Source organism: Triticum aestivum, chromosome 3D, assembly GCF_018294505.1.
Source record: "Triticum aestivum cultivar Chinese Spring chromosome 3D, IWGSC CS RefSeq v2.1, whole genome shotgun sequence".
NCBI classification, from domain to species: Eukaryota; Viridiplantae; Streptophyta; class Magnoliopsida; order Poales; family Poaceae; genus Triticum; species Triticum aestivum.
In genome coordinates, this window is record NC_057802.1 from 582120783 (window position 1) to 582145419 (window position 24637).

A 24637-nucleotide genomic window follows, 5' to 3' on the forward strand; every position below is an offset into this window, starting at 1 on the left:
GTCGACCACCTCAAATTAGTCGCAACTGGGAAAGAATGGCAAGCAGACGCATCAAGACTTACGTAATGATGCATGGCTTTGGTGTGGCTGGTCGCATGTCTCGAACAAAAGCATGTATGTACTCCCTCCGTAAACTAATATAAGAGCGTTTAGAATACTAAAATAATGATCTAAACGCTCTTATATTAGTTTACAGAGGGAGTACTACACATGAGGTTTGAGCGCCTGACACGCAGCGCGTCAAAAGAGTTTGCACGTTTCGTTGGGTGTGGCGCCATTAGGGCCTCCTCACCGATACTGGTAGGTTGAGAAAATGTAGAGCTAGGTAAATACTGGAAATAGTAATAAGCTAGCCGTTACCCCTAAAAAAGAAGCTAACTGTTTTGCGAAGAAATAATAAGCTATTTACGTGCTTTACATAAGATGATGCATTTTTCGGTGACCAAAATATTGTGTGCTTGACACTTGGTGCATCACAAGCAGATCTTTGGGAGAGGTCGATCTGTCCGCCAGTACCGTTCTCTGACTCGTCCCATGTCATTTATGTGAACCGCTGCATCCAGTTGCAGTATGAATATCACATGTTTAAAAAATGAAAATTTTGAGCTCTTTTTGGTTTCCGCTGAACCGGACATGAGCTCAGTAATCATAAGCTTCCGTCCGAAGAACCATTTTTTTTTTGCAGGGACCGAAGAACCATTTGTTAACCAGTTGAACACGCATATACTACCCCGTTTTCTTGCGTTGAAAATTCACCTCATTGAGAATAACGATCGACGTTGAACCTCGCGGGCAAGACGACAAAATGTCGAAATTGATATGGTTTCTCTAAGGTTTACAAGCCCCCAAGCAAGCTGATGCGTGGAGTTTCGATCATTGCACCGTTGAAAAAATAATAATAATGCAAAATCCGCCGGCCAAGCCCGATGGTCAGGTCAAACCGTAGAAAAATCAACCGCGTGCATATACAGGCAAGAATCCAATTCGAATGCTCGAAAAATCTTCCAGACAAACAGGCAAGCCAAGACACTGTTCTTCGCGTTCTCATCGTCGGCGAGAGAAAATGCAATGAGAGAGGAAGCGACCGTCCGGGCACGCAGCTAGCTAGCGTGACGAGTGTCAAGCGTATGCACTACGTATGCGTGTTGATGGGATCCGCAGCAGTGGCGTAGCCAGGATTATAAACCAGGGTGGTCCAATTGATGCGTTTTTTTGGCCACAATTACAACATGCCAACATACTAGCATAATTTTTAAAACATTTTTTGAGGTTTTCAAACATATTTTGAAGGAGAGGAAATCATGAAAAATCATACATGAGAGTGGTGCTCCTACTAATGCCTAATGCATGACGCCAGCCGCCAGGCACCTACCACGGGCAAATTTGACAATTTTGACCTCGGGACGAAATCATTTCACAGAATGAACTGCCCGTGAAACTATTTCACTCCCCTGACCTTTTTGTGCAGCGCCCGCCACGCCGGCGCCAAACCCTACTGTGCAGCGCCTAGCGCGGCGGCGTTGCACTCCTGTCCACCGTGGCAGCCCCTGGGCCCGCACCCAGCAGTGCAGCGCCTCCGGGCTAGGCGCCACACATGTAATGTGCAGCGCCTAGCCGCTAGGCGCTACACATGTAATGTGCAGCGCCTAGCGGCTAGGCGCTGCACTGTGACTTATCCAGCCACTTGGCTGGGCCCCCCCTCCCCCCCCCCCACACCACACACTCTCTCACTCTCTCCCCGAGCTTTGCCCCCTCTCCCACTCTCTCCCCCTCTCAAATCTTCTTCCAAATCTTGCAAATTTGAAGAATTTGTCCGTGGATTTCGAAGTCAAACCCTCCCTCAAGGTAATAATCTCCGATCCCCTTGTTTTGATCCAAGTAAAGTTCTCGCATTGCTCATTTGTTGCTAGTTTGGGGAAACCCTAGTTTTGTTTGGATCTAGAGATTTGCATGGAGATGTGAGATGTTTGTTTGCCAATTTCTATGATTAGGCTTTGTTAGTATGCTAGGGTTATTCTTATGGGTGTTCTTATGTTGGTGCTAGGGTTAGGTTTAGGGCTAGGGTTATGGTTATGGTTATGGTTATGGTTAGGGTTAGGGTTATGGTTAGGGTTAGGGTTGTTGTTTCATATATATATTAGGGTTTGTATTCCGTGTTAATCCATGGATTAGTACTCATGGAAGCAATGTTACCTTGTGTTCTTTGAATGCTTATAGGGATGGGAAGAACATGTGTGTTTGTTCATCATGGGGACAAAGACGCCTTTTTGAAAGGCAATAAAGAACCGGACCCGGATGAGCTTGACATGGTGTTTGATAGTAGTCCTAGCTATGCGGAGCTCTTGCAACAAGTTAGGAAAGATTTGAATTGGATGGACCCTAGTGATATCATTGAGTTGGAGGGAAGGCATAATGTTGGTTTTGGAATGCACATCCGTTGGAAGACAATGCGTGTCAACTCGGAGCAACGTTGGGTTGCATACAAGGAGACGGTGGCAGAATCACTAGACAAGGCTCTTGAGTTATTTGCAACGAAGAAGGTTGATTCAAGTTTGCATTTGGACTTGAACCGGAACCCCTCCCCTTTGGTTGCTAGTAGCCCCCCACCCTTGAAGCGAGATGAAATTGTTGAACCTCTTTTGACCCAAGAAGTGAGGCCAACATTGAGTCCGTATATAAACAACCAAGATGAATCTTTGCAAGAGGACAATGATGAGTATGCGGACGATGACAATGAAGTTGATCTCCATGACAACAATGTGGGTGATCTCGACAAATATCATTTGCAAGAGACAATGGACCATTCCATCCCTTTTTCCCGTGCATATGCATCGGACTCGGATGACGATGGTCCCGATGAACAAAGGGGTTCACGGTGAAGGAGGCCGAAGCTTTCGAGAAGGTATTTGGTCGGGATCATCGGACTACATTGTTCAAGGATGTTAGTCTCGCGGATTAAGCCGTGGTAGATGGTGGCCAATGTGTACCTCTTGGGGTTAGGCCAAGCTCTCACCGTGATTTGGTAGACGACGAGAACCGGATTGCTAAAGGTTCTAAGTTCGACAGCTTGTTGGAATTGAAGATGTGGCTCGACAACTACTCGGTTACGCATTATCGTCCACACAAGGTGGTGAACTCGGACGTCAATGTGCGCTACACGGTTGCATGTGCATGTGAAGATGAAAAGGAGGTCCAACTTGGACTTACAAGAGGCCGTGGTGGTGGTAGAGCTCGTGGAAAGGAGGTCCAACTTGGACTTACAAGAGGTCGTGGCGGTTGTCCGTGGATCGTGCGTGCAAGACCATGGAAAGGAGGTCCAACTTGGCATGTAGTGAGTTGTGTGCCAACTCACATGTGCCAAGGCAAAAGGGTGGATGGCAAGATTGTGTCCCAAGACCACAAACAACTCACGTCCGAGTTCATCGCTTACAGGCTCTCCAACTCAATATCCACACTTCCAACAATGAGCGTCCAACATGTCATTGACCTTGTGAAAGCCATCTTTCATTACAAGGTGAAATACGGCAAGGCATGGAAGGCGAAGCAAGCCGCATTTAAGATGTTGTATGGTACATGGGAGGAAGCATACAACCGAATCCCTAGGTTGTTGTTAGCCATGGCCGCGACAAACCCGGGCATGGTTCATGTGGTCGAGCCTCATGGGCACCAAACAACGGTTCATGAAGGAAGGAAAGTCAGAGTATTTGGCCGTGCTTTTTGGGCGTTCGAGCAATGTGTGAGGGCTTTCGAACATTGTAGGCCGGTCATCGCAATTGATGGCACGTTCTTGACCGGACAATACAAGGGCACCTTGTTGGTTGCGATAGCAAGTGATGCCAATAACCGGGTGTTGCCATTGGCATTTGCTTTGGTTGAGGTGGAAAACAATGACAACTAGGAGTGGTTTCTGCATCTTTTGAGGACGAAGGTGTTACCCGCTCAAAGGGAAATTTGTGTCATATCGGATCGGAATCAAGGAATTCTTAACGCCGTGGAGATTGACATTCCCGGGCATGCTCCGTTGCACCATCGATGGTGCATGAGGCACTTTTGTTCGAACTTCTATAGGGCATGTGGCCTTAAGGAGTTGGCCGATGATCTTCAAGATTGTTGTCTCGCTTTCTCCGATAAGCGCTTCGCCACTTTGTACAACAAATTGCTCGCACACAAAAAACTTGATCCCGGGGGTCAAGAATTTCTCAATAGGCACATTCAATACCGGAACAAGTGGGCATGTGCTTTTGATGAAGATGGCCGGAGATACGGTCAAATGACAAGCAATATGGCCGAATGCTTCAATAGGGTGCTCAAAGGTGCACGTGGATTACCCGTGACAACAATAGTTCAATACACATTTGACAAGATGAATGCGTACTTTGTAAAGTACTCGATGGAAACCGATGCACAGATAGCGGGTGAGAACCCATGGAAGTACAAGTACAAGTTCCCACCCAAAGTTGATGAATGGTTGGTATTTCAATCACGGAAGGCGGACTCAGAAGAAGCTATATTATATGACAACGAAGAGTGGAAGTACGAAGTGAAAGAGCCAGGAGGAACCACAAACGATGGCCGGCAACATGGAGGTCGGGCTTTCAAGGTGTCGTTAACACAATGTGATTGCACTTGCGGGAGGCCATTGTTGCTTCATCTCCCATGCTCACATTTGTATGCCGCCGGTCGCGTTAGGAATGTGGACATCAATCACCCACGCACCGTGAGGGAGTCGGAGTTCTCAATCATGACGGTCAAGAAAACATGGGCTCCCCGCTTTCACCCATACTTTGACCAATCACAATGGCCGGAGTATCATGGAGTTCAACTATGGCCGGATCCGGAGTTGAAGGTTGTTAAACGGGGTAGACGTAAGACAAAGCGTCTTAGAGGCGACATGGACGGATGGGGCCATGGTGGGCGCCGCAAAGCGGGCAACGACCAATTCCAAGAGCCTCGTGAGAGCTCCTGTTGTGGGGAGTGCAAAGGTCATGGCCACAACAAAAGAAAATGTACAAAACCAAGGAAAAGGTCCAAGAAAAATGATGCAAGCACAAGCCAACAAGGAGCTACACAAGGGAGCCAACCAAGTGGTAGCCAACCTAGTGGTAGCCAACCTAGTGGTAGCCAACAAGTGCCAAGCCAACCAAGTGGTAGCCAACCTAGTGGTAGCCAACAAGTGCCAAGGCAACCAAGTGGTAGCCAACAAGTGCCTAGCCAACCAAGTGTTAGCCAAAGAGGATCTAGGCAACAAAGAGGTCGGCAACTTGGACTTACAAGAGGCCGTGGTGGTGGTAGAGGTGGTGGTGGTGGTCTAGGCCGTGGTGGTGGTAGAGCTCGATGTGGTGGTAATGGCCGTGGTGATGGTCTCGGCCTTGGTGATGGTCTTGGCCTTGGTGGTGGACTTGGCCGTGGTGATGGACAAGCGCAAGTTCGTTATAGAGGAATGTTTGGATACCTAGATGGACCGTTTCCGTATGTTCCTCACTAACTATAATGTATCATATGTTCTTGTTTTTTCATATGTTCTTCTTTTTCATATGTGCTTCCATTTGTTCTTATTGTCCTTACTAACCATTATGTTTCACTCATTGTAGGTATGGCGGCTTCCCAACCCAACAAACCAACGATGAAGGAGGATGGCGAAGATGAGATGGCGGGATGGTGGGAGAAGGCTGCGAAGAAGCTTAGAGAGGAGGATGCAGCCAAGCTAAAGAAGAAGAAGGAAGAGGAGCTTGAGAAGGAGAGGAAGCGAAAACAGACTGCGGCAAATGCGATGCGCGCTAGGGAGCAAGCGTTGATGACGAAAGTTGAGGAGGCACAGAAGAAGCGTCAACAGGATTTTGAAGAAAGAACCATGAAGCTTTGGGCAATTGCAGCTGAAAAAGAAGAGAGGGACAATCAGATATTCATGGAGAGGGTGGTTAAGGAGGCTCACCTCATAAGAAAAAGGGAGGAGGAAGAGGAAGAAGAGAGGAAGAAGAAGAAGGGAAAGGGGCCTTGCTCTACGCAATAGAGCTATGTCATCCTCTTCGATTTGGTTGTGAACTACTATGTCTCCTCTTCGATTTGGTTGTGAACTACTAGGTCTCCTCTTCGATTTGGTTGTGAACTACTATGTGCCGTGAACTACTATGTCTCCTGCTCGATTTGGTTGTAAGAACTACTATGTGCGGTGAACTACTATGTCTCCTCCTCGATTTGCTTGTAAGAACTACTATGTGTCGTGAAGTACTATGTGTTATGAACTACTATGTGTCGTGAAGTACTTCGTGCATATGTTCTTTTCACAGTTGTTTGCTTGCTACGTATCAATCCTACTTCACATCTGGGCGCTGCAATCTACAGTTGTTACTTACTATGTTTGCATATGCTAAAAAATTCACTAAGTCCAAGTGCAACGCCTAGCTGCTATGGCTCTCTGGATAGCTAAAAAATTCACTAAGTCCAAGTCCAAGTGCCTCAAACTGGAGGCCTACCTTCTGTGGCTCTCTGGATAGCTACAGACCTGTGCAGCGCCTAGCCTGGAGGCGCCACACTCTACAGTGCAGCGCCTGCCGGCTAGGCGTTGCACAGTAGAGTGTGGCGCCTCCAGGCTAGGCGCTGCAGAGGTCTGTAACTTGCCATACCTTCTGTTGCTGTCTGGATAGCTACAGACCTGTGCAGCGCCTAGCCTGGAGGCGCCGCACTCTACCGTGCAGCGCCTGGCAGCTAGGCGGTGCACAGTATAGTGCGGCGCCTTTAGGCTAGGCGCTGCACAAACACTTAGCGAATTTTTTGCCTCAAACTGGAGGCCTACCTTCTGTGGCTCTCTGGATAGCTACAGACCTGTGCAGCGCCTAGCCTGGAGGCGCCACACTCTACAGTGCAGCGCCTGCCGGCTAGGCGTTGCACAGTAGAGTGTGGCGCCTCCAGGCTAGGCGCTGCACAGGTCTGTAGCTATCCAGACAGCAACAGAAGGTATGGCAAGTTACAGACCTGTGCAGCGCCTAGCCTGGAGGCGCCACACTCTACTGTGCAGCGCCTGGCGGCTAGGCGTTGCACCGTATAGTGTGGCGCCCCCGAGCTAGGCGCTGCACAAACACTTAGCAATTTTTTTGCCTCAACCTGGAGGCCTACCTTCTGTGCCTCCTCCCCCCTCTACTGGGTCATTTTCAGCCACAGTTCAACAATTCGTATAATAAACATTAAGGTTCAAAAGGGGTTCACCACAGACATCATTTCTTAGAAAGGACCATCACAATAAGTTCAAGTTTAACATAGAGCTACCACCACTCGAAGTTCAACGACATAACAAATTCCACATTACTAATAGGTACGACCACTCCAAGTTCAACGACATAACAAATTCCACTCTAAGTTCAACATTATAAAAAAATGATGATGACTAGTGCTTTCCACGCTTGCTGGCTCCTCCCCCCTCTTGACGCTTATCTTCTTCACCTTCCTAGGAAGAGGAACCCGCTCCGGCTCCGGTTCGTCCACGTCATCTACATAGTCATCCAAATAGTCATCCAAAGCAGCCATCCGCGAGGTGCCGACCGTCCTTTTGCCTCTTTGGCCTCTTTGGGTGAAGTCTTCAGGTGTGTACTTGTTGATTCCTGTCCCAGGCTTCAACTCGTATGGAGACCGAGCCTGGTACCTCCCCACGGTCATATCATCAGCAACCTATGCATCAACAGAAGATATGGAAAGACCGTGTGTGAGGATATAGTTAGCAATGCATCAACAAATGGATATATATCGTCGTGACATACCTCTTGGGTGACCACACCCACGTCCTCATCCTCGAAAGGTTCACCATGGCCCTGCCCCGAAGCGGGATCTGATGGTGTCGCCGACCTAGACCGTTCTGGTGATACATACTCGGGGTCACGACAACCGAAAAGGTTTGATAGCCGCCTTAACTTTTGGCCCTGGCGCTGCAACATGTACAATTGAATGAGACATGGAACGTAGCAACAAATGTTAAGTGCTAGTTTGAAGGAGATGTGAACCTTAATGAATGCTCGAAGTGCACCTTCCCCATCGCTTTTGCCAGCCGGGGTTGTTTCCAGAATAGTCTCGGTCTCATCAGCTGCTTTCTTGATCTGGGCACGCTATGAACAGAAACGGTATCAAAGTGTTAGGCAAGCGAAGATGTGAATAGTGCGAATGGAAAAGCAAAAAGGGCTAACCACAAAGTTCATCATTGGAGCTGAAGGGATCACTGAGTTGCCTTTCCTAACTAATGCGTTGTACTGGTGCTGGGCTACCTCATCAAAAACGGTGGGTTCTTCCAGAATCTCCTCGGCATACGCTGGCTGGCATACCTCCACGCGGGTACTTACAAGAAACCATGTGAGATAGTTGTTGAACGCGATCGGGCAGTGCTCACGAAGCCGGGCTCGTTTTCCAGCCCTTGCTTGCTCCACACTAAGAGCGAACTGCACGACATACTTCCTGTGATGCTTGGCCCAATCCTTGATCTTCCGCTGCTTTTTCCTATCCAACCTGCAAGTTAGAAACAGAATATTAGCATCATCGAAACCGTCGAGAAGCTACTAAGTGCTCAAGGTTAATTATATCTTACGCGTGTAGCAACTTGTCCGTGTCCTCCCACTCCGGCGGGTGTGGCTGGAACAAACCAAAAAGGCGGAACACCCGATGTGGCAGGTGAAGCTCAACCGCCCAGTTGCATATCAGTGGGCATCGCATATGCCAGAGATCCCTATCCCTAGTGCACATCGGATTCAGCCTGAACTCCATAGGGTTACCAAAACTCTCTCCTTTTCCATACGGCTCCCATTCCACCTGCAAAATGGGATTGAATGCAAAATTGATATCGAGTTACGATACAAGCATGATAATCACTTATGCAATGTCGGTTCACCTGCTCAGGCGTGATCGCGTCCAGCTCGCTCTTGTACAACTTGTACATTACCAAGGGATCATCCGTCGTCTCATTTAACACATCCCACTTGTAAGCCCAAGTGGGGAGCCGTAGTGGGTCGTCTTTATCGTCCCAATCCTCGTACTTCACGGTCTTCGGTCGTCCAACCGGCAAACGCTCCCAGCTCCATATGGAAAGTGCGAGCAGACAACCACCAATACCTCCAGTGTGCCTACAACAGGCTTCGTCCAACTGCACATAAAAGAGAACATGGTCAAATTTGCCGCAAGAGCGCATTGATAATGTATCAATGAAGTGAAAAGGAAACAACTTCATACCTGTCGATACAAGTAAGCCAGTGTCGCCGAACCCCAACTCCATTTGCTATCGAAGACGGTCAACGCCTTCAGCCACATCCATGGAGCATTCTTGCCTGTGCCATCAGCAAACATTGTCCTGGATATCACGTACCACATGTAGACACGAGCATATGTCTTCACCATGTCCTCATTAGCATCCTCAGGGCAATGACTGAAGTTCGATGATATCCACGTGAAAGTAGCGCCCGCTGCGACTCTTCCTTCTTCTTATCTTCTGCTTCTGGTTCCCGAGGCTCCGGAGGAACCATACCGATAAGGGCATGCATCTGCGCGCGCCACCCATCAGAATCGGTGTTCATACATAAAGGATTGCCATCGATAGGAAGACCGGTGATCATAGCAATATCCTGCAGCGTCACGGTCATCTCCCCGGTCCGAAGATGGAAAGTGTGTGTCTCCGGCCTCCAATGATCAATAAGCGCGGTGAGTGCTGCAGCATTGTTGGGTGGCGTCGACCGGCGGACCAACTGAATGAAAGGGAGAAGTCCTGCCTCCCTTACATACGGTGTGTACCGCTCATCATAGCGCATCCATCCAAGGCTGATCCCGTGAGACCGAAGCTTCAGAGGTGCAAGCTCCTACAAACAAACAAATCATAACATTACATATGGAGCATTTGTGTTTAAAAAAAATACGAAATTCATAACACCGGCCACTTTCAGTATTACCCGCTGCTCCACCGACATAGCGTACGACCGGTGTTGTTTGTCCAATGATCATCGAGAAGCCAAACCATCCTAACAATTTCAACAAAGCATTCTTGTCAACACGATTATCTTTTCAATTCAAAAAAACTAAAGTAGGCCTACTACATGCAAGATTCAAAGCATATGTATCCAAAGCATTTTTCTCAATACGAGTATAATTCAAAGCATATGTATCCAAAACTAAACTAGGCCTACTTCATACAAATAACTTTTCCATAGAAATAACATGTCAATCTATATATCCAACCATATCTTTTTAATAAAATAAAATACACTAGGGTTCCACAAATCAAACAAACAAGGGTTGTAATACATGCAAGATTCAAATCTAATCAAATCAAACAAGGATTCCCCAAATCTTCAAAATACCATATTTTGTATGGATAGAAAGAAGGGGATCGGAGGAGAGTACCTTCTAGGATGGATTGGTGAAGAAATGCACGGACCAAATCGTTGGATCTGAAGGATTTGGGAGAGGGGATTGAGAGGGGGGAGAGGAGGAAACCGCCTGCCCTGTTCTGTAACTCCTGGAACGAATGGGTGGGGTGGGGGGAGGGGGAGCGGGCGGCTGGCATCTAAGTCACAGTGCAGCGCCTAGCGGCTAGGCGCTGCACATTACATGTGTGGCGCCTAGCCCGGAGGCGCTGCACTGCTGGGTGCGGGCCCAGGGACTGCCACGGTGGACAGGAGTGCAACGCCGCCGCGCTAGGCGCTGCACAGTAGGGTGTGGCGCCGGCGTGGCGGGCGCTGCACAAAAAGGTCAGGGGAGTGAAATAGTTTCACGGGCAGTTCATTCTGCAAATTGATTTCGTTTCGAGGTTAAAATTGTCAAATTTGCCCCTACCACGCACGCCCACCGGCCGCCGACTCACCCACCGCGCCGGTCGCATAGGTCACTGCTCGCTAAGTTCAGCCGTTCACTAGGAACAGGGAAGACGAAACGATTAGCTTACTAGGCATCAGACTAGGAGACTATCATGGCCGAACTGGGGCTGGCGGCATTGGCGGCATTGGGCGCTGGGGCTGGTCATTCCTTTTCTCTTGGGCTCGTGTACATGGGGCTGGCTCGAATGCAAACATTCCAGGCCCCCTGGCTACGCCACTGATCCGCAGTTCACTTCATCAGTCTTGCTGATTCTCAAAAAAGAAAAAGAAAAACTTCATCAGTCTTGCTAAAATCGATTCATTCATCTGAACTAGAACGGAAAGGCAGGCCATGAACAGATATACGTACAACACATGCATGCATGCACGTAGCAGGTTTAACATAAACAGCAGAGCTCCTGCGAGTTCCAGTCATGAAAAAAGTGTACCCTAAATAAAACGGTGGTTCTTACGTAGAGTGCACATTTATTCACCTCTGCTAGGTAGGCTCTACAGAGGTAGGTGCACCGTGCACGGGAGTGGGTTGGAAAAAAGAGAAGAATCGCACGCCATGCCGCTTTGACGCATGCTGCCGAACACAAACGCAAAAGAAAATAGATCATCGCATGCCAACCCGCCACGCCATGCCATAGATAGCTCCAACGGAGACGAGGACAAGCACCATGGTTGTCCATTGCATTTGGCGATAGCGCTTGAGCGTACCATCGCAGAGAAACAGACGTAGTACAAGGCCTTAAAAGTCCAGCCCGTGCCACGCTTTCCCCTCCTGCTTTTCTTCCCCTCCCATCCCGAGCGGAGGCTAAGACAAGCAGCAAATCACCTCAAAATCCGTTGTTTTGCCCCGTGGTTTTTGGTTGGAGCTGGCGCTGGCACCGTGGATTGATGGATAGAGTGCGTCCAAAGCGGATAGGCTCGGGGGTCGCTAGCTTCTGGATGCCGTTTTGTTGGGTTCATAAAGAAACCAACCTGCTCGCAGGTGGCAACAATCGAACGACACCAAAAGCGTCGGCCTCGTGACGGAGACAAGAGCTGGTGGTGCCTGTGACGGAATTCAAAGCCGCCGGCGATGCAACCAAAACGAGAGCGGACGCCCAAAAGCTTGCTACGCGCCAAGGCCAGGCACTTGTCCGTTTGTTCCCACGTCCCTATCTGCGACTGCGTATATGGATGGATACATGCTATGCTACTCCATCCGTCCCACTCCGTGTCTTGTTTCTTTGTACTCTTCTCTCGCCTTCTTTGTTTCTTAGCCGGACAAGTTGGCCAGCGATGATTCCAACTTTATTTGGTTTGTACTACGCTCTTGGAGCTGTTTGGTTGCTAAGTTAACGGCGGGTCACGTCTGCCGCTATCCATCACCTGTGTGCAGTGCACTTGTCGCAAACTGCCAAAAGGAAAATCAATCCGTTATTTGGCCACACACCGTAGTAGTATTTAGCAGCATTCTAGCTACCTTGGGAGGAGTTGCTGAAAATGTGGTACTACTACTGTGTTTCTCAAAAATAAAAAAAAGTGTTCGCTCGTATTTCTTCATCAACTTGTGCGCCCTCTAACCTCCTCTTCTCGTGAGCTAGCAATACGCAAAGAAACAGCACATGAGCAGAAAGATCTACTCTATCGCTCTCGTGAATCACGTCTAACTACTACTCCAAACGTACGTTCATGCATCTCGTACGACACTTGTATCTGTTGGTTTCCTGTCGCGCGTCACCGTGCACTTGTGCTCCAGATTAGCATGACCATCGTTTCAGAGGTTAGTGCAGACTTTTGTACTACTCTTGATGCATTTTGCCAAGCAAATACAGGAGTAGTAGTAACTGAAAATGCCGAGCTATCGAGGTGGAACACGGCAGCTGCAAACTGAAAATGCCGACCAAATCCGGTGGACTCTGCCTGCCTGCCACCTACACAAGGGACAAGTTTCGCTTCCAAAATCCAGGTCGTTGTAATCAGACACCTCACTCGCGCTAGACTTTGTTGGTGAATTGATTTGAATCCCGTGCTCACAAACAGATGCAAGACCAAGGGGAGATTCAATGTATGGTGCAATTTGGGGCATGGAAAAGTTCAGGGGAGAAGATTCCTAGGAGAGCTAAAACAAAGCATATGCTTATATAAACTTGACTGCTTTTTTGGGTCGTGAAAAGGACATTAGCCGGCCCTCTTCTATGACAAAATTATTGGTTTGGAGATTAGCCAGCACATGCATATATTGTCTAAGGAGTTGTTTAAGCTTTGACGATGGACGTTCAACTTTACGGGCAAGACCGGTCACACGCGGCATGACAGGGCCGGATGGGCAGATGGTACGATCACGACAGGGCCATGGGGTATATATATCGTGTTGGTGAAGTTAAGGAAGTTCGTGACACTCCACGTTTAGAGTACTTGTCACGATAAAAAAAACTCCTTTCTGACGAGAAACAACACCACATGATCAATCACATGGACGTGCTATGGCGTGCAACGCGCCCATCTTACATGAAAGTTAAACAAACTGCGCCACCTGTCACAGCTTCACGCCTGAACAATGCAATTGATAGTACCATCGATCAGTGGATCACTGCAGCTACCACCGCTGAACAAAGGCACAACCGGGCACGCCCGCTGGTCAGGTCAAACCGGAGAAAAACGGACCGCATGCACATGCAGCAATCCAGTCCGAATCCACCAAAAACCACCAAAACAAACAATCCAGTGTTCTCCGCGTTGTGGTCCGGGCGGAGGAAACGAAACGAGAGTGGAAGCGTGACGAGTCGCGAACGAGCAATGCTACACTTACACTTACGTAAATAATGTTACGTGTTTTACAAGTGGATTTACGTAGCTGCCGGCTTTGACTTTTTGTTTTACAAGGGCATACGGCGTACCGAATCGAACACATTATTCGTTCACGGACCCGAATACGAGAGACGGCCACCCTACCCGCACAATCCTCGTCATCTTTCATGTTGGAGAATTAGGCAATCTCATGTTTAATTTCAGAAAACAAATCATGTGTTGAACTATTCCTAGCATGCAGCCGACTAACATACTAGCATGTACAACAAGATCGTACATGTAGCAAGAACCATAATTAGAAAAATGAATAGATCACGAAGCACGTACTGTTTGTTGGAGCCATGACTGTTGCGGGAGTGATGTTGTCGATGATAATGTTGTTGAAGACCGATCGAAGCAGATGACATTGGATACATCAGTACGCGACGCCGTCCAACTTAAATAGATGAAGACCCATGGTAGCGAACTTGAGCAGTCGCTTGTTCGCAAAAAACCATTTTGTCCTCTCCTCATGAAGGCTCACAAGGATGAAGGGTTCCAGAGGCTTGCTCTCCCGCTCGCCAGTGCACGCCGGCGTTCGGCATGAATAGACTACGACGATGACTCAAGTTGCGAGATGAGGTAAAACACCAGCTTGTTTCGGTGTGTGCGTGTGATGTTCTCTTTCTCTCCTCAACCAATCATAAATGGAGTGAGGAAACCCACTATTTAAGTTCTTTTAAAGCAAGAACTCATTACCTCATGGATCTTATTTCACAGGATCTCCAATCACAAAAACGTTGGATTGCTACTATGGTGTAACACATACGAGTCACATATTTTGGGGAACGTTGCATGGAAAACAAAAAATTTCTACGCACATGCAAGATCTATCCATGGAGATGCATTCAAATGAGAGGGGAGATCATCTTCATACCCTTGAAGATCTCTAAGTGGAAGCATTTATCAACGCGGTTGATGTAGTCGTACACATTCACGATCCGTCCCGATCAAGTACCAAACGTACGGCACCTCCGCGTTCAGCATACGTTCAGCTCGATGACGTCCTCGCCTTCTTGATCCAGCAAGAGGGGCGAAGTAGTAGATGAGTTCCGACAGCACGAAGGTGTGGTGACGGTGGTGGTGAAGAAGGGCTTCGCCAAGCACAACGGAAACTATGACGGAAGCTAAACTAGAGGGGGGGGGGGGGGGGTTGCCGGGGCACGGCTTGGTGAATCTTTATGTGTTCCGGGTGCTAGCCCTGCCCCTCTATTTACATGTTGAGCCCCGGGGCCGTTTCTTGGAGAAAGAGCCTCCTCAAAGTCGGTTTAGCCCGCAAGGCAAGAGTAATTCTCGGATTCCAGGACCAGACGCCAGGGTCCCTGGCGTCTGGCCCCTTGGCCTCCACAAAACTGTCTTTTGCACCTTCCTAAAGCCCCGTGGGCTTTACCCCTTGGCCCTAATAAAGTGTTCTCATACCCGAACATTTCAGGAAACATCCGAAACCCATTCTGGTGAATTCCGGAACACTTCCGGAGACCAAACACTATTATCCCATATATCAATTTTTACCTCCGGACTATTCCGGAGCTCCTCGTCATGTCCGTGATCTCATCCGGAACTCCTAACAACATTCGGTCAGCAACATACATAAATCATATAATACTATATCATCAACGAACGTTAAGCGTGAAGACCCTATAGGTTTGAGAATGATGTAGACATGACCGAGACGCTTCTCCGGTCAATAGCCAATAGTGGGACCTGGATGCCCATATTGGTTCCTACATATTCTATGAAGATCTTTATCAGTCGAACCTTTATGACAACTACATAGTTCCTTTTGTCCGTCGGTATGTTACTTGCTCGAGATACGATCGTCGGTATCTCGATACCTAGTTCAATCTCGTTACTGGCAAGTCTCTTTACTCGTTCCGTAGTACATCATCCCGTAACTAACTCCTTAGTCACTTTGCTTGCAAGCTTCTTGTGGTGCTGTATTAGCGAGAGGGCCCAGAGATACCTCTTTGTCATACGGAGTGAAAAATCCCAGTCTCGATCCATGCCAACTCAACAGACACCTTCGGAGATACCTGTAGAGCACATTTATGATCACCCAGTTATGTTGTGATGTTTGATGGCACACAAGGCATTCCTCCGGAGTCCGGGAGTTGCATGATCTCATGGTCGAAGAAACATGTATTTGACATTACAAAAGCAGTAGCAATAAACTGAACGATCATATGCTATGCTAACGGTTAGGTCTTGTCCATCACATCATTCTCCTAATGATGTGATCCCATTATCAAATGAAAACTCATGTCTATGATTAGGAAACCTTAACCATCTTTTGATGAATGAGCTAGTCTAGTAGAGGCTCACTAGGAACACTGTATTTGTTTATGTATCCACACATGTATTTAAGTTTCTGGTCAATACAATTCTAGCGTAAATAATAAACCTTTATCATGAATAAGGAAATATAATAATAAAAACTTTATTATTGCCTCTAGGGCATATTTCCATCAGTCTCCCACTTGCACCAGGGTCAATAATCTAAATTACATCGTAATGATTCTAACACCCATTTAGTCTTGGTGTTGATCATGTTTTGCTCATGGACGAGGCTTAGTCAACGGGTCTTCTACATTCCGATCCGTATGTACTTTACAAATTTCTATGTCTCCATCCTTGACATATTCGCGAATGGAGTTGAAGCGTCGGTTGATGTGTTTGGTTATCTTGTGAAACCTGGGCTCCTTGGCTATGGCAATCGCTCCAGTGTTGTGACAAAAGATTGTCATTGGACCTGATGCACTGGGTATTACCCCTAGATCGGATATGAACTCCTTCATCCAGACTCCTTCATGCGCTGCTTCCGAAGCAGCTATGTACTCTGCTTCACACGTAGATCCCGCCACGATGCTCTGCTTGAAACTGCACCAACTGACAGCTCCACCATTCAATATAAATACGTATCCGGTTTGTGACGAAGCTAGTATCAACGGAACCCTTTACGATGAGCTCTTCATCACCTCCATAAATGAGAAACATATCCTTGGTCCTTTTCAGGTACTTTAGGATATTGTTGACCGCTGTCCAGTGATCCACTCCTGAATTACTTTGGTACCTCCCCGCCATACTTATGGCAAGGCACACATCAGGTCTAGTACATAGCATGGCATATATTATAGAACTATGGCTGAGGCATAGGGATTCTCTCTCTATCTTCTGCTGTGGTCGGGCTTTGAGTCTTACTCAATTTCACACCTTGCAAAACAGGCAAGAACCCCTTCTTGGACCGATCCATTTCGAACTTCTTCAAAATCGTATCAAGATATGTGCTTCGTGAAAGTCCTATTAAGCGTCTTGATCTATCCCTATAGATCTTGATGCCCAATATATAAGCAGCTTCACCGAGTTCTTTCATTGAAAAATTCTTATTCAAGTATCCTTTTATGCTATCCAGAAATTCTATATCAGTTCCAATCAGCAATATGTCATCCACATATAATATTAGAAATGCTACAGAGCTCCCACTCACTTTCTTGTAAATACAAGCTTCACCATAAGTCTGTATAAAACCAAATGCTTTGATCACCTCATCAAAGTGTTTATTCGAACTCCGAAATGCCTGCACCAGTCCATAGATGGATCGTTGGAGCTTGCACACTTTGTTAGCACCTTTAGGATCGACAAAACCTCCTGGTTGCATCATATACAACTCTTCCTTAAGAAACCCGTTAAGGAATGCAGTTTTGACGTTCATTTGCCAGATTTCATAATAATAAAATGCGGCAATTGCTAACATGATTCAGACATACTTAAGCATCGCTACGGGTGAGAAAGTCTCATCGTAGTCAACCCCTTGAACTTGTCGAAAACCTTTTGCAACAAGTCGAGCTTTGTAGACAGTGATATTACCGTCAACGTCCGTCTTCCTCTTAAAGATCCATTTATTCTCAATGGCTTTCCGATCATCGGGCAAGTCCACCAAAGGCCATACTTTGTTCTCATACATGGATCCCATCTCAGATTTCATGGCCTCAAGCCATTTGTCGGAATCTGGGCTTGTCATAGCTTCTTCATAGTTCGTAGGTTCGCCGTTGTCCAACAACATGACTTCCAGGACAGGATTACGATACCACTCTGGTGCGAAACGTGTTATGGTCAACCTACGAGGTCCAGTAGTAACTTGATCTGAAGTTTCATGATCACCAGCATTAGCTTCCTCTCTAGTTGGAATGGTTTTCTATGATGTGCTACTTTCCAATTTGAGAGAAGGTACAACTACCTCATCAAGTTCTACTTTCCTCCCACTCACTTCTTTCGAGAGAAACTCCTTCCTCTAGAAAAGACCAATTCTTAGCAACAAAGATCTTGCCTTCGAATCTGTGGTAGAAGGTATACTCAATAGTTTCTTTAATTAGGGTATCCTATGAAGGAGCACTTCTCCACTTTGGGTTTGAGCTTATCAGGCTGAAGCCTTTTGACATAAGCATCGCATCCCCAAACTTTAAGAAACGAGAGCTTATGTTTCTTGCCAAACCATAGTCATACGGTGTCATCTCAAAGGATTTAGACGGTGCCCTACTGAACATGAATGTGGCTGTCTCTAATGCATAACCCCAAAATGATAAAGGCAAATCGGTAAGAGGCATCATAGAACGCACCATACCTAATAAAGTACGGTTACGACGTTCGGACACAGCATTACGCTGTGGTGTTCCAGGTGGCGTGAGTTTTGAAACAATTCCACATTCTCTTAAATGAAGGCCAAACTCGTAACTCAATTATTCGCCTCCGTGATCAGATCATAGAAACTTTATTTTCTTGTTACAGTGATTCTCCACTTCACTCTGAAATTCTTTGAACTTTTCAAATGTTTCAGACTTGTGTTTCATCAAGTAGATATACCCATATCTACTCAAATCATCTATGAAGGTTAGAAAATAACGATACCCGCAGCGTGCCTCAACACTCATTGGACCGCATACATCTGTATGTATTATTTCCAATAAGTCATTGGCTCGCTCCATTGCTCTGGAGAACGGAGTTTTAGTCATCTTACCCATGAGGCATGGTTCGCAAGTATCAAATGATTTATAATCAAGTGATTCCAAAAGTTCATCCGCATGGAGTTTCTTCATGCGATTACACCAATATGACATAAACGGAAGTGCCACAAGTATCTTGCACTCTCATTATCAACTTTGCATCTTTTGGCATCAATATTATGAATATGTGTATCACTACGATCGAGATTCAACAAGAATAGAACATTCATCAAACGTGCATGACCATAAAAGATATTATTCATATAAATAGAACAACCATTATTCTCTGACTTGAATGAATAACCATCTCGCAATAAACCAAATCCAGATATAATGTTCATGCTGAACGCTGGCATCAAATAAAAATTATTAAGGTCTAAAACTAATCCCAAAGGTAGATGTAGAGGTAGCATGCCGACGGCGATCACATCAACCTTGGATCCATTCCCGACGTGCATCGTCACCTCGTCCTTAGCCAATCTTTGTTTATTCCGCAGCTCCTGTTTTGAGTTACGAATAAGAGCAACCGAACCAGTATCAAATACCCAGGCGCTACTACGATCATTAGTAAGGAACACATCAATAACATGTATATCAAATATACATTTTTTCACTTTTACATCCTTTTTATCTGCCAAGTACTTGGGGCAGTTCTGTTTCCAGTGACCATTACCCTTGCAGTAGAAGCACTCAGTCTCAGGCTTGGGTCCAGCTTTGGGCTTCTTCACGGGAGCGGCAACTTGCTTGCCATTCTTCTTCAATTTCCCTTTCTTTCCCTTGCCCTTTTTCTTGAAGCTAGTAGTCTTGTTAACCATCAACACTTGATGTTCTCTCTTGATTTCTACCTCCGCCGATTTCAGCATCACGAAGAGCCCGAGAATCATTTTCGTCATCCCTTGCATATTATAGTTCACCACGAAGCTTTTGTAGCTTGGTGGCAGTGACTGAAGAACTCTGTCAATCACACACTCAACTGGAAGATCAATTCCCAGCTGAGTCAAGTGGTTATGATACCCATACATTTTGAGTATGTCACACTGACAGAACTGTTCTCCTCCATCTTACAGCTAAATAACTTGTTGGAGACTTCATATCTCTCAACCCAGGAGTTAGCTTGAAATATCAATTTCAACTCTTGGAACATCTCATATGCTCCGTGGCGTTCAAAACTTTTTTGAAGTCCCGGTTTCAAGCCGTAAAGCATGGCACACCAAACTACCGAGTAGTCATCAGATCGAGCTTGCCAGACGTTCACAACATCTGCAGCAGCTCCTGCAGCAGGTCTGTCACCTAGTGGTGCATCAAGGATATAATTCTTCTGTGTAGCAATGAGGATAGTCCTCAAGTTACGGACCCAGTCCGTGTAGTTGCTACCATCATCTTTCAACTTAGCTTTCTATAGGAACGCATTAAAATTCAATGGAACAGTAGCGCGGGCCATTTATCTACAACATAGATTTGTAAAGATTATTAGGACTAAGTTCATGATAAATTAAGTTCAGTTAATCAAATTACTAATGAAATCCCACTTAAATTAACATCCCTCAAGTTACCTAAGTGATACATGATCCAAATCAACTAACCAATGTCCGATCGTTACGTGAGATGTAGTAGTCTACAATGGTGGACATCTTCATGTTGATTATATCTACTACATGACTCTTGTTCGACCTTTCGGTCTCTAGTGTTCCGAGACCATGTTTGTACATGCTAGGCTCGTCAAGTTTAACCCAGGTATTCTGCTTGTGCAAAACTGGCTTACCCGTTGTATGTGAACGTAGAGTCTATCACACCCGATCATCACGAGGTGCTTCAAAACATCAAACTTTAGCAACGATGCATACTCGGGCAGAACACTTTTATCTTGAAATTAAATGAAGGAATCATCTTATAATGCTACCGTCGTTTGAAAGCACAAGTGCTCCCTGGGTGATTTTGGTAATTAATGTCAACATATCTTGATGGAAAAATATCTTTATCTAGTATATTTCAGAAAGTTCAACAATGGCGTGGCATGGACAAGAGGATGTGGGACCCCTTCAACATACTAAGGACAAAGATTGGCAAAAGCTCAAGACTCTTCATTTTAATTTTAGTGATCCAAGATCACATTGAGTCCATAGGAAAGCCAATACTATTAAAAGGGGATGAGGTGTTGCTTAATGGTCTACTTGCTCAAAGTGCTCAGTGATATTGCTCCAAAACCCTCAGCCACTTCCTCATTTCCAAATATGTCCAAAACCCAAAGTCAAACTCGGCCCACCGATTTTGATCTATCCGGTGACACCGAGTTCTTTTGACATAGCCACTACCAGAAACCCTAGACAACTCGGTCTCGCCGATACGGATCTCGGTCTCAATGAGATGGGCTTGCAAACTCTCTGTTACCTGTTGTCAACGAAATGTGCAATTGGTCCCACCGAGTTTGCTTGACCAACTCTCTGTTAACTCATTGCTGAAATCGGTCTCAACGAGTTCATGCAATCCGTCACACCGAGATGAGGTTTTGCCCTAGCCCTAGCACATCGGTCCCGCCGAGTTGATCATGTCGGTCCCACCGAGATTCCTAACGTTCACATTTTGAACAGAATCGGTCTCACCGAGTTCTTCTATTTGGTCTGATCGAGTTGGGTCAAATGTGTGTAACGGTTGGATTTTGTGTGGAGGCTATATATACCCTTCCACCCCTTTCTCTATTCAAGAGAGAGCCATCAGAACGTGCCTACACTTCCACTACTTATTTTCCGAGAGAGAACCACCTACTCATGTGTTGAGACCAAGACATTCTAATCCTACCACAAGAATCTTGATCTCTAGCCTTTCCCAAGTTGCTTTCCACTCAAATCATCTTTCCACCATAGCCAAATCTGTGAGAGAGAGCTGAGTGTTGGGGACACTATCATTTGAAGCACAAGAGAAAGGAGTTCATCATCATCACACCATGTATTACCTTTTGGAGAGTGGTGTCCCCTAGATTGGTTAGTTGTCACTTGGGAGCCTTCGACAAGATTGTGGAGTTGACCCAAGGAGTTTGTAAGGGCAAGGAGATCGCCTACTTTGTGAAGATCTACCCTAGTGAGGCAAGTGTTGGGGAACGTAGCATGCATTTTCAAAAAAATTCCTACGATCACGCAATATCTATCTAGGAGATGCATAGCAACAAGAGGGCAAGAGTGCGTCCACGTACCCTCATAGACCGAAAGCAGAAGCGTTAGCTTAACGCGGTTGATGTAGGCGAACGTCTTCTCGATCTAACCGATCAAGCACCGAACGTACGACACCTCCGAGTTCTGCACACGTTCAGCTCGATGACGTCCCTCAGACTCTTGATCCTGCAAAGTGTCGAGGGTGAGTTTTGTTAGCACGACGGTGTGGTGACAGTGATGGTGAAGTTATCCGCGCAGGGCTTCGCCTAAGCACTACGACAATATGACCGGAGGAGTAAACGGTGGAGGGGGGCACCGCACACGGCTAAGAATAATTAATGTCCCTTAGAGGTGCCCCCTGCCCCCGTATATAAAGGAGGGAGAGGGGAGGAGGCCGCCCTAGGGGCGCGCCAAGTGGGGGGTGTCGGTGTCAAAACCGGCGGATCTCGGGTAGGGGTTCGGAACTGTGCGTCTAAGGCGGATGGTAACAGGAGGCGGGGGACACGATGTTTACCCAGGTTCGGGCCCTCTCGATGGAGGTAATACCCTACTTCCTGCTTGATTGATCTTGATGATATGAGTATTACAAGAGTTGATCTACCACGAGATCGTAGAGGCTAAACCCTAGAAGCTAGCCTATGATTATGATTGTTCTTGTCCTACGGACTAAACTCTCCGGTTTATATATACACCGGAGAGGGCTAGGGTTACACAGAGTCGGTTACAAGGGAGGAGATCTACACATCCGAATTGCCAAGCTTGCCTTCCACGCAAAGGAGAGTCCCATCCAGACACGAGACGAAGTCTTCAATCTTGTATCTTCATAGTCCAAGAGTCCGGCCAAAGTATATAGTCCGGCTGTCCGAGGATCCCCTAATCCAGGACTCCCTCAGTAGCCCCTGAACCAGGCTTCAATGACGATGAGTCCGGCGTGCAGATTGTCTTCGGCATTGCAAGGCGGGTTCCTCCTCCGAATACTCCATAGAAGATTTTGAACACAAGGATCGTGTCCGGCTCTGCAAAACAAATTCCACTGACCACCATAGAGAGCGTAATATTCCACAAATCTAATCTGCTGACAACTTTTCATAACGTGACATCCTGCCGTGGTCCGGTCATTACGAACCATTTTTCCCAGCCTGCCACTGTACGTGTTGCGAGGCGGTTTTCTTGGCACGTCTTGTCGAAGCAGAGATTGTGTCCCCTTATCACGGGATTATCATCAATACGGGTGTGGGTAACCCAATATTGCGTGTTGGTATGACTCCTCGATTTTAGGCAAGTTCCAAACGGCCACGCGGAGGACGCTTGATATTCACCCTCTTTATAAAGGGGCCAAGGCCTGTCCTTTTCTTCTCGCGCTCGATCCTTCCCTTCCCCCACCTCGAATTCCAACACCCGAGGCTCAGGCTAAGCGCCTCAGACCTTCAATCATGTCCGGATCCAACCTTCACGGCTGGTGGATGGCCTCCTCTGTCACAAAGGAGGACATCAAGAAGCTAAGAGAAGCCAGGTATCTGACCGCTGAAATCGCGCACAGGCTGCCTGCTCAAGGGCAGGTCATCCCCACTCCCGAACCCAATGAGAGTGTCGTATTTGTTTCCCACTTCCTCCGAGGGCTAGGCTTTAGTCTTGATCCCTTTGTTAGAGGGCTTATGTTCTATTACGGGCTCGATTTCCATAATCTAGCTCCCGATTCCATCCTTCACATCTCGTCGTTTATCGTCGTGTGTGAGGCCTTCCTCCGCATCACCCCACACTTCAGCTTATGGCTCAAGACCTTCAATGTGAAGCCGAAGATGATCGATGGGCGACACGCAGAATGTGGAGGTGCCATAATAAGCAAAGGCGCCGACGCTCCATGGCCAAAGGGTTCCTTCCCGGGGATGTCCGACTTATGGCAGCGGGAGTGGTTTTACATCACAGCTCGCCGAAGTACTAAGTGGGTAGCTGCCCCTGCCTTCCGTTCGGGCCCCCCCGCCGCAACTGGCATCATGGGTCAACAAGGGGCTGGACTGGGGGCCACTTAATGACGTGCCGACATTGCAGAGTCGCCTCCGGAATCTCCTCAAGAGAGATGTCATCCTTGTCAAGGTAATGCAAGTCATGCTAGTTCGTTGGGTCCTGCCATGCCAATGTCGACCTCTCCGTATGTGGGAGTTCAACCCGTAAGGACCGCGAACTATTCAGCAATTCTTTGGCGTGACGCTCGAAGAGATGTACGGATTGTTCTTCGGATCACGAATAAAGTGTCCGGACACCACCGAGGATGTGGGTCTAAACTGCAATCGTCCGGATACCCACGTAAGTAATTCTGTGGCCGAACATGCTGTCTTTTTATTTGTCACAACATCATTCTGAAAAAATCGCTCTTTGACCAGGACTGGATAAAAAAGGCGAAGATGATCAGGTGTTCGGCCCCCCTTCCCGAAGGCTCACCGGATCCTGTACTAGCCAGGATGCTTGAGCACACACCTTATCAAGTGCCATCAGAGGAGGATAAAGGGAGGAATAAAGAAGCCGAAAGCGGGCCTCACGCATTACTCATCCAAACCGGGGGAATTAGTGTCTCCACAAAGGAGGATACTCGGGGAGAAGAATCTAAAATTCCCTCTCCCCAAGGAAGGAAAAGGACCGCCTCTGAAGACTTGGAAACGAGGGTTTCCAAACGGGCGAAGAAACCTTCGTCAGGGGCCCCTGCCCCAGAGGGCGTCCTTTCCGCACCATGCCCGCAAGGGGGTCAGCCCTCCACCGAGCTGTAAGTGAACAAGGGTACTTTTGGTAAATATATGCTGCTTCATCTCCGAGGACAATAACCGAGACGTATGTCTTGCAA